We start from the raw sequence: 11,362 nt of genomic DNA on the forward strand, positions 1-11,362 counted from the left end.
ATAACTCCCTTCCCTCTTGCTTTTCTCCTCACTCTCAAGAATGTTCTCTCAGGCTCCGAATCAAATGAGGTGGATTCACCTCTTCTCCCTCTTGGCATACAAATACAAACAAACCAAAAAAACAAAGACAATGCACTCTGTTGTTTGAGTGCAGTTAAGATTAGTAAAAACAAAATTTCAAACAATTAGTGTGCTTAGTAAAAACAAAAGAAAAATGCTTAATCTAGATTATTGCCTTACTTAATCATTGTCAATCTAATCAATCTCCGGCAACGGTGCCAAAAACTTGATGGGAGAAAATAAGATTTCCACACAATTTATCCGGCAAGTGTACCGGGTCACATCAAGTAATAATAACTCACAAGAGTAAGGTCGATCCCACAGGGATTGAAGGAATGAGCAACTTTAGTTAGGTGATGAATTTAGTCAAGAAAGTATTGATGAATTAGATTTACAAAATGTAGATTGTAAAAATTTTAAATGTAGAATGTAAATTGACAGAAAAATGAATGGCAGAAAGCTAAATTGACTGAAACTTAAAGTGCAAGAAATTAAAGAGAGCTGAATCTTAAATCGCAAGAAAAGTAAATAACTGGATCTTAAAGTGCAGAAAGTAAAAGTGCAGAAATATTAAATGGCAAGGAAACTTAAATTGCATGAATAATAAAGGGATTTGGGTTTAGGGAATTAAAACAGAGCTAAACAGCATGAAATTACAGAAGGTGCAGAGGAATTAAAGTGAAAGAAATTCAATAAAGTGATTCATTAGGGATTGGAGATATTATAATCCTTCATGAATCAATTAGGTCTCAACTCCTTTCTCAATCACTTAGTAGATCTATGGCGGATTGAAATTGATTGGATCCCAATTCCTTGGCAATCCAATCTCTCAAATCACAATCAATCTTGCCAATTCCTTGATCTAATTGTCATGAGAAGAGGTTAAGTGCCAATCTCTTATCCATAAGCCACACTAACACCCAAGATCTCAATTCCTCCTGAATGGTGTTGATCAAGAGAGTAGTGAAGGATAGAGCTCCAAATCTAATGCAAGTGATTCCCCTCCCGAGGTTCACACAAGCATTCAATTGAATTCAACCTCCTTCCGGAGTGAGGAATTCTAAATCAACACAGAACATATCCAATAGCTACAAAAGTGAATTGAGAAGAAGAAGAATTTCATTGATTCATTGGAATTACAGTAGAGCTCCTCCCCCTAATGAAATTGGGGTTTAGTTCATCATTGCTCTAGTACCATAACAGAAAATGAAATTTCAGAAGAAGATGAAGAACAGAAAGGAAAATAAACCAGATCTGAAAATAGGAAAACTAAAAGAAAGCTAAAAAGAAAATATGAAAAGAGAATCATATCCCCAAAAGCTAAGCTCTTATGAAATTGAATTTTCTCCTATTTATACACTTTCTAATTCAATCCTTAAGTTCTTGGAGTGGGCTTCTTGGCCTTCTGATGAAATGAGTCCAAAATTGGTGCTTCTATGCAGCATCAGGTGAACGTAGCATTCTCAGATTGAATGTAGCGTTCTTTCTCCGACGCGTGTGCATCCTTGGTGTGTGCGCGTCCCTTGCATTTTTTCCCATCGACGTGTGCCCGAGCTTCATGTGTCTGCGTCAATGCTGTCTTCTGTCTCAACCATGCTTGTGTGTACCATGTGCGCATGCGCGTCCATTGGTTAACTGAACGCTATATTCGCGCCATGAACGCTCTTCATGCGTGCGTGTCCTGTGCGCGTGCGCGTGGATGATAAAACTTCACTTCTGCGCCCAGCACCATTTACGCGTCTACGCCAATCACCAAACTTGTCACATCAACACATGCGCGCGCGTCGATGCCTATCTTCAAATTCAAATTCTGAAAGTATCGCAGGCGTTCACTCAAAGTGAATGTAGCATTCGTTGTTGGTGAACCCTGATCATCAATCCACGCGTGCATGTCAAGCGTGCGTACGTGTGGATTTCCACATTGCTCTTCCACGCGGAGGCGCCTTGTACGCGTGCGCGTCGCGTGTGAATGTAGCTTTCATCAAATGAACGCAGCATTCGTCTGCACCTTGTTTTTCTTTCTCCATCCTTTTACATGTCATCAACCAAACAAGCAACGAAAGTCTCACCAAAATCACAAGAGTTTGCATCATTCATAATAATCAACTAAATTGTGCATAAATCTCATGATTTTGTATAAAATCAACCATGTTTGATTGAGCCAAGATAAATATGAAATTCCACTCCAATCACTTACTTAGTATGCAAGAAAGTGTAATAAACCTAATAAAAGCAAAGAAAAATGCAAGTAAAACTAGCATAAGATGACTTGTCATCACGCACCACTACTGTTGAGAGCGAACGCACATTCTAGTACGCACACATACCCTGCGAAATTTGCAAGTTTTGCATACGCACAACATCATGCACATGCACACACTGGGAAGTGCATTCTATTGAGGGCGTTCGCACGTATCTGTACGTGCATTTAAATGAAAACTTTAATCTTATGTGCATACGCACACCTCTATGCGTACGCTCACTTTGTGAAAATTCTTCTGGGAGTGCGTACGTACAACCCTATGCGTACGCACACTGACCTGTATTTTTAACTGTGTTACCTTTCCGGCAAGATTGTGGGCTTTCGTAAAGCTCCTCTAGGGTGTCTTAACTTATTTTTAGACTTTGCAACTTAGAGAATATCCTAAGTAAGTTAACTAGATAGTCTCATGTAAAAAGTTTAGAAGACGGAGTCTTAGGATTCTAGAGTACTGAGGGTGGATTAGTTAAGTGAAGTGATAGAGTATTGTAAAGCTGATTGGTATGACAAAATTATGGAGTTGTGGATTTGATGATGCATGAGAGGGGTCTAGGACTCGGAGTGGAATGATGGCCTTACTAACTATTGAAAATGATTTCTGAAGAACCATTGATATACTATTTTATACTGATATTGTTGATATGCTATGCGCCTGGCAAGGACGGCTTGGTTAATCTCGCTTGTCGAGGTCGCGGCGACGGCGTAAGGGCAGTGGTTAGTCCCGCTTACATTGAGATTTGAGGTCTGTGAAAGAGTATCCCACTCGCATCCTTTCAGAATCATAAGAGTGTGCACAGGCACTATATCCCTAGACCGTGGGCCGGGGCACGACATCCCTAGGGGGTACCCATTTTATTCGTGACCGAAAGGCAACATCTCTATGGAGATATATCAGGTTGGCAGTTGAACTGACAATGTGATATCACAGCCAATAGGGCAGGCATTCATCATGTGTATCTTCTATATGGTTGTTTGTTGTGTCTACTTGCATACTAAGCCTAACTGTATAACATGCCTAATTGCTTCTTGATTTACTTACTATACTTGATAATTACTTGTGCATTACTTGTATGAATTACTTGTGTTTTCTACTGGGATTGAGAAGGATCGGAAGCCGATGGCGATGGGATCGCATGGCGGCTAGGCTGGTGAAAGCAATGGGATCCCTTAAGATAGAATACCTCATTTTATTATGGTTTTAAATTTACTTATGTTTTAAGCTTGAATGTCATGATGGATATGAAGCTCTGGGATTGCCTCTGGGGTTCAAGAGTCTTATATCTTACATTACTGGACGTTGTTACCATACCGAGGACCTTCAGTTCTCATTCTCTACTTTGTTGTTGTTTTTCAGATGCAGGTCATAACCCACCTCGGTGAGTTGTGAGACGGTGACAGAGCAGAGGATCTTGATTATTGACTGATGAGCGGATAATTTATACGCTTTTTGGCATTGTTTTTATATAGTTTTTAGTAAAGTTTAAGCTACTTTTAGGGATGTTTTCATTAGTTTTTATGTTAAATTCACATTTTTGGACTTTACTATGAGTTTGTGTATTTTTCTGTGATTTCAGGTAAATTCTGGCTGAAATTGAGGGATTTGAGCAAAACTCTGAAGAAGGCTGACAAAAGGACTGCTAATGCTGTTGGAATCTGACCTCCCTGCACTCGAAATGGATTTTCTGGAGCTACAGAACTCCAATTGGCGCCCTCTCAACGGCGTTGGAAAGTAGACATCCAGGGCTTTCCAGCAATATATAATAATCCATACTTTATTCGAAGAATGACGACGTAACTTGGCGTTGAACGCCAAGTTCATGCTGCTGTCTGGAGTTAAACGCCAGAAAAACGTCATGATCCGGAGTTGAACGCCCAAAACACGTCATAACTCGAAGTTCAACTCCAAGAGAAGCCTTAGCTCGTGGATTGATCAAGCTCAGCCCAAACATACACCAAGTGGGCCCCGGAAGTGAATTTATGCATCAATTACTTACTCATGTAAACCCTAGGAGCTAGTCTAAGTATATATAGAACATTTATCTAATGTATTAGATGTCTTTTGACCACGTTTCATCTTTGGTCTCAGTTTTGTTTTATTCTTCATCTTAGGAGATCATTGATCACATTTTAGGGGGCTGGCCATTCGGCCATGCCTGAACCTTCCACTTATGTATTTTCAACGGTGGAGTTTCTGCACACCATAGATTAAGGGTGTGGAGCTCTGCTGTACCTCAAGTATTAATGCAATTCTATTATCTTTTATTCAAATCTCTCTTATTCTTATTCCAAGATATCCATTCGTACCCAAGAACATGATGAATATAATGATGAAAGTGACGATCATTATTTTCTCACTTATGAACGCACGTGATTGACAACCACTTCCGTTCTACATGCAACAGAGCTTGAATGCGTATCTCTTAGATTCCCCAACAGAATCTTCGTGGTATAAGCTAGATAGATGGCGGCATTTATGAGGATCCGAAAAGTCTCACCTTGTCTGTGGTATTCCGAGTAGGATCCTGGGAATCCGAAAAGTCTAACCTTGTCTGTGGTGTTCCGAGTAGGATTCCGGTAATGAATGACTGTGACGCGCTTCAAACTTGCAACCTGCTGGGCGTTAGTGACAGACGCAAAAGAATCAAGGGATTCTATTCCAGTAGGAGCGGGAACCAACCGGTGATTAGCCGTACTGTGACAGAGTGCGTGAGCATTAGTTTTCACTGCGAGGATGGGATGTAGCCATCAACCATGGGTGATGCCTCCAGACGATTAGCCGTGCGACTGACAACCGCATAGGATCATTTTCCCGAGAGGATTGAAAGTAGCCACAGCTGATGGTGAACCCCTATACAAAGCTTGCCATGGAAAGGAGTAAGAAGGATTGAGTAGAAGCAGTAGGAGAGCAGGCGTCCTTGAGCCATGCAGCATCTCCATTCGCTTATCTGAAATTCCCACCAATGAATCTGCATAAGTCTTCTATCCTTTTTATTATTTCTTATTTTTATTTTCGAAACCCATAAACCAATTTAATCTGCCTAACTGAGATTTACAAGGTGACCATAGCTTGCTTCATACCAACAATCTCTGTGGGATCGACCCTTACTCACGTAAGGTTTATTACTTGGACGACCCAGTACACTTGCTGGTTAGTTGAACGGAGTTGTGAATTCAACCAGTGCCATAATAATGATTTCATACAAAGACAAACAACTTAAAGAGAATTGATCACAATTTCGTCCACCAAGTTTTTGGCGCCGTTGCCGGGGATTGTTCGAGTATGGACAACTGACGGTTCATCTTGTTGCTCAGATTAGGTAATTTTCTTTTCAAAAATCTTTTTCAAAAATTTTTTCTTTTCTTTTTCGTTTTTCCATAAATGTTTTTCGACAAAATCAATAAAAATACAAAAAAATTAGAAAATCATAAAAATCAAAAATATTTTGTGTTTCCTGTTTGAGTATTGTGTTAATTTTAAAGTTTGGTGTCAATTGCATGCTTTAAAAATTTTTCTTGCATTTTTTTCGAAAATCCCATGCATTCATAGTGTTCTTCATGATCTTCAAGTTGTTCTTGATAAGTCCTCTTGTTTGATCTTGATGATTTCTTGTTTTGTGTCTTTTGTTGTTTTTCATGTGCATTTTTGCATTCATATTTTCCTTGCATTAAAGATTTCTAAGTTTGGTGTCTAGCATGTTTTCTTTGCATCAAAATTATGTTCTTGATGTTCATCATGATCTTCAAAGTGTTCTTGGTGTTCATCTTGACATTCATAGCATTCTTGCATGCATCTTGTGTCTTGATCCAAAATTTTCATGTTTTGGGTTATTTTTGTGTTTTTCTTTAAAAATTCAAAAATTTAAAAATCAAAAAAATATCTTTTCCTTATTTTCCTCCAAATTTTCGAAATTTTGGGTTGACTTGGTCAAAAATTTTTTAAAATTAGTTGTTTCTTACAAGTCAAGTCAAAATTTCAATTTTAAAAATCTTATCTTTTCAAAATCTTTTTCAAAAATCATATCCTTTTCATTTTTTATATAATTTTCGAAAATTTCAAAAATCTTTTTCAAAATATTTTCAAAATCTTTTTCTTATCTTTTTATCAAATTTTTCGAAAATTAACTAACAAGTAATGTGATTGGTTCAAAAATTTGAAGTTTGTTACTTTCTTGTTAAGAAAGGTTCAATCTTTAAGTTCTAGAATCTTATCTTGTAGTTTCTTGTTAGTTAAGTAATTTTAAAAATTAAATCTTTTTCAAAATATCTTTTTCTTAAAAATCTTTTTATCTTTTTATCTTATCTTTTTCAAAAACTTTATCTTTTTCAAAATTTGATTTCAAAATATCTTATCTAACTTCTTATCTTCTTATCTTTTTCAAAATTCGATTTCAAATCTTTTTCAAATCAACTAACTAACTTTTTGTTTGTTTCTTATCTTTTTCAAAACCAACTAACTACCTATCCCTCTCTAAATTTCGAAAATTCTCCCTCTCTTTTTCAAAAATTCTTTTTGTTTTAAATTTTAATTTTAAACTTATCTTATTTTTAATTTTCGAAAATTACTAACCTCTTTTTCAAAATTATTTTCAAAAATTTTCTTCTCTTCTCTTATTCTATTTAATTAATTAATTACTAACACTTCTCTTCACCTCTCCTCATCCAAAAATCCGAATCCCCATCTCCATTCTTCTATCCCCTTTCTTCTTCTACTAACATAAAGGAATCTCTATACTGTGACATAGAGGATTCCTTTTTCTTTTCTTGTTTTCTTCTCTTTCATATGAGCAGGAACAGGGAAAAGGGAACTCTTGTTGAAGTTGATCCAGAACCTAAAAGAACTCTGAAGAGAAAATTAAGAGAAGCTAAATTACAACAATCCAGAAACAATCTTTCAGAAATTTTCGAACAAGAGAAGGAGATGGCAGCCGAAAATAATAATAATAATAATGCAAGGAGAATGCTTGGTGACTTCACAAAGCCAACATCCAAGTTTGATGGAAGAAGCATCTCCATTCCTGCCATTGGAGCCAATAACTTTGAGCTTAAGCCTCAACTAGTTGCATTAATGCAACAAAACTGCAAGTTTTATGGACTTCCATCTGAAGATCCTTATCAGTTTTTAACTGAGTTCTTGCAGATCTGTGAGACTGTAAAGACAAATGGAGTTAATCCTGAAGTCTACAGACTCATGCTTTTCCCTTTTGCTGTAAGAGACAGAGCTAGAATATGGTTGGATTCACAACCTAAGGATAGCCTGGACTCCTGGGATAAGCTGGTCACTGCCTTCTTAGATAAATTCTTTCCTCCTCAAAAGCTGAGCAAGCTGAGAGTGGATGTTCAAACCTTCAAACAAAAAGATGGTGAATCCCTCTATGAAGCTTGGGAAAGATACAAGCAGTTGACCAAAAGATGTCCATCTGACATGTTTTCAGAATGGACCATGTTAGATATATTCTATTATGGTCTCTCTGAATTTTCGAAAATGTCACTGGATCATTCTGCAGGTGGATCTATTCACCTGAAGAAAACGCCTGAAGAGGCTCAAGAACTCATTGACATGGTTGCAAACAACCAGTTCATGTATACCTCTGAGAGGAATTCCGTGAATAATGGGATACCTCAGAAGAAAGGAGTTCTTGAAATTGATGCTCTGAATGCCATATTGGCTCAGAACAAAGTGTTGACTCAACAGGTCAACATGATCTCTCAAAATCTGAATGGATTGCAACATGCATCCAACAGTACTAGAGAGGTAGCTTCTGAAGAAGCTTATGATCTTGAGAACCCCGCCATGGCAGAGGTTAATTACATGGGTGAACCTTATGGAAACACCTATAACCCATCATGGAGAAATCATCCAAATTTCTCCTGGAAGGATCAACAAAAGCCTCAACAAGGCTTTAACAATGGTGGACGCAATAGGCTGAGCAATAGTAAGCCATATCCATCATCTTCTCAGCAACAGACAGAGAATTCAGAACAAAACACTTCTAATTTAGCCAATATAGTTTCTGATCTGTCAAAAGCCACTTTCAGTTTCATGAATGAAACAAGATCCTCCATTAAAAATTTGGAGGCACAAGTAGGCCAGCTGAGTAAGAAAGTCATTGAAACTCCTCCCAGTATTCTCCCAAGCAATACAGAAGAGAATCCAAAAGGAGAATGCAAGGCCATTGATTTGATCAAAGTGGCCGAATGCACTAGGGAGGAGGAGGATGAAAATCCTAGTGAGGAAGACCTCCTGGGACGTCCTTCAAGTAAGAAGGAGTTTCCTATTAAGGATCCAGAGGAATCTGAGGCTCATCTAGAGACCATAGAGATTCCATTAAATCTCCTTCTGCCATTCATGAGCTCTGAAGACTATTCTTCCTCTGAAGAGGATGAAGATGTGACTGGAGAGCAAGTTGCTCAATATTTAGGAGCTATCATGAAGCTGAATGCCAAGCTGTTTGGTAATGAGACTTGGGAAAGTGAACCTCCCTTGCTCATTAGTGAACTAGATACTTGGATTCAGAAAACTCTACCTCAAAAGAAACAAGATCCTAGCAAGTTCTTAATACCTTGTACCATTGGCACCATGAGCTTTGAAAAAGCTCTATGTGATCTGGGGTCAGGGATAAATCTTATGCCACTCTCTGTAATGGAGAAGCTGGGGATCATTGAGGTACAACCTGCCTTGTTCTCATTGCAATTGGCAGACAAGTCCATGAGACAAGCTTATGGAATAGTAGAGGACGTGCTAGTAAAGGTTGAAGGCCTTTACATCCCTGCTGATTTCATAATCCTAGACACTAGGAAGGAAGATGATGAATGCATCATCTTAGGAAGACCTTTCCTAGCCACAGCAGGAGCTGTGATAGATGTCAACAGAGGCGAGTTAGTCCTTCAATTGAATGGGGACTACTTTGTGTTTAAGGCATATGGCCATCCCTCTGTGACAAAAGAGAGTAAGCATGAAGAGCTTCTCTCAATTCAGAGTCAAGAAGAACCCACACAGTCAAACTCTAAGTTTGGTGTTGTGAGGCCACAACCAAACTCTAAGTTTGGTGTTAAGATCCCATACCCAAACTCTAAGTTTGGTGTGGACAACTATACAACATTGACCTGATCACCTTGTGGCTCCATGAGAGCCACTGTCAAGCTATTGACATTAAAGAAGCGCTTGTTGGGAGGCAACCCAATTTTATTTATCTAATTTTATTTTATTTTGTTTCTTTGTTATTTTTGTGCTTAATTAGGTACATGATCATGAGGAGTCACGAAAAAATCAAAAAAATTAAAAACAGAGTCAAAAACAGAAGAAAAAAAAATTTTCACCCTGGAGGACGCACGGGCTGGCGTTCAACGCCCAGAAGGTGCATCTGGCCGGCGTTTAACGCCAGAACAGAGCACCATTCTGGCGCTGAACGCCCAAAACAAGCAACAACCTGGCGTTAAACACCAGGATGTGCACACAGAGGACAATCTGGCGCTGAACGCCAGAAACAAGCATGAAACTGGCGTTCAACGCCAGAAACATGCATTACATGGGCGTTTAACGCCCAGAACATGCACCAATGGGCGTTTGAACGCCAGAATGATGCATGGAGGCAATTTACATGCCTATATGGTGAAGGAATGGTATTTCTTTTAACCTCAGGATCTGTGGACCCCACAGGATCCCCACCTCAGGATCTGTGGACCCCACAGGATCCCCACCTACCATATTTCCACCTTCTCTTTTAATCCTAATCACACTCTCTTAATCCAAATCTCATTTTCACTCTTTCCCATGTCACACTTCCCAAAAACCTTCACCAATCACCTCAATTCCTCTTCCCAATTACCCCATTCACTATTCACATCAACCTCCTCTTCCCCATAAACCCCACCTACCTTCATAAAATTCAAATTCATTTTCCCACCCATTCCCACCCAAATTGGCCGAACCTATAGCCTCCCCTCTCCCTATAAATACCCTTCCACTCTTCTTCATTTTCACACAACACAAACCCCATCTTCTCCCACATAGCCGAACCCCCTTCCTCCCCTCTCTCCTCTATTCTCTTCTTCTTCTTTTCTTTTCTTTTCTTTCTTGCTCGAGGGCGAGCAAAATTTTAAGTTTGGTGTGGAAAAAGCCTAAGCTTTTTGCTTTTCCATTACCATTAATGGCACCTAAGGCCAGAGAAACCTCAAAGGGAAGACAAAAGCTTCCACCTCTGAGTCTTGGGAGATGAAAAAAATATATAAGCCGTCATAGCTCAGTGGTAGAACATGTGGCTGCAAATCAAGAGATCCCTGAGATACCTCAGGGAATAAGTTATCCTCCACACAAATATTGGAAGCAACTAAGGGTAAAAACACCAAAATCACTAGGGATCATGCAACAGAAGCAAGGAAGAGACATAAAGGAGCTCAAAAAGCACCATTGGATCTTCAAGAAAGCGCCACCCTCACTCAGGTGGATTCATTCCTTGTTCTTTATTTCTTTCTGTTTTCGGTTTTTAATGTGTGTTTATCTATGTTTTGTGTCTCTACTTCATGATCATTAGTATGTAACCATGCCTTAAAGCTATGAATAAAATCCATTAATCCTTCACCTCTCTTAAATGAAAAATGTTTTAATTCAAAAGAACAAGAAGTACATGAATTTCGAATTTATCCTTGAATTTAATTTAATTATATTGATGTGGTGGCAATACTTTTTGTTTTCTGAATGAATGCTTGAACAGTGCATATTTTTGATCTTGTTGTTTATGAGTGTTAAAATTGTTGGCTCTTGAAAGAATGATGAACAAAGAGAAATGTTATTGATGATCTGAAAAATCATAAAATTGATTCTTGAAGCAAGAAAAAGCAGTGAAAAAGGAAGCTTGCGAAAAAAAAATTGGCGAAAATTTTAGAAAGAAAAAGCAATAGAAAAAGCCAATAGCCCTTAAAACCAAAAGGCAAGGGTAAAAAGGATCCAAGGCTTTGAGCATCAATGGATAGGAGGGCCCAAGGAAATTAAATCCAGGCCTAATGATGGGTAAATTTTGGTTGAAAAAATGAATTTCTCCCAAA

At 38.4% G+C, this 11,362-nt stretch overlaps 1 non-coding gene across 1 annotated transcript; it reads right to left on the bottom strand.

Annotated features, from left to right (window-relative positions):
- Window positions 1-7,640: 7,640 nt before the first annotated feature.
- Window positions 7,641-7,744, bottom strand: LOC112767530 (small nucleolar RNA R71). Its single transcript, XR_003184978.1, has one exon. It is a non-coding gene; the product is annotated as a small nucleolar RNA R71 (small nucleolar RNA).
- Window positions 7,745-11,362: the final 3,618 nt, after the last annotated feature.

This window comes from Arachis hypogaea, chromosome 2 (assembly GCF_003086295.3).
Source record: "Arachis hypogaea cultivar Tifrunner chromosome 2, arahy.Tifrunner.gnm2.J5K5, whole genome shotgun sequence".
In the NCBI taxonomy this organism is placed as follows: Eukaryota; Viridiplantae; Streptophyta; class Magnoliopsida; order Fabales; family Fabaceae; genus Arachis; species Arachis hypogaea.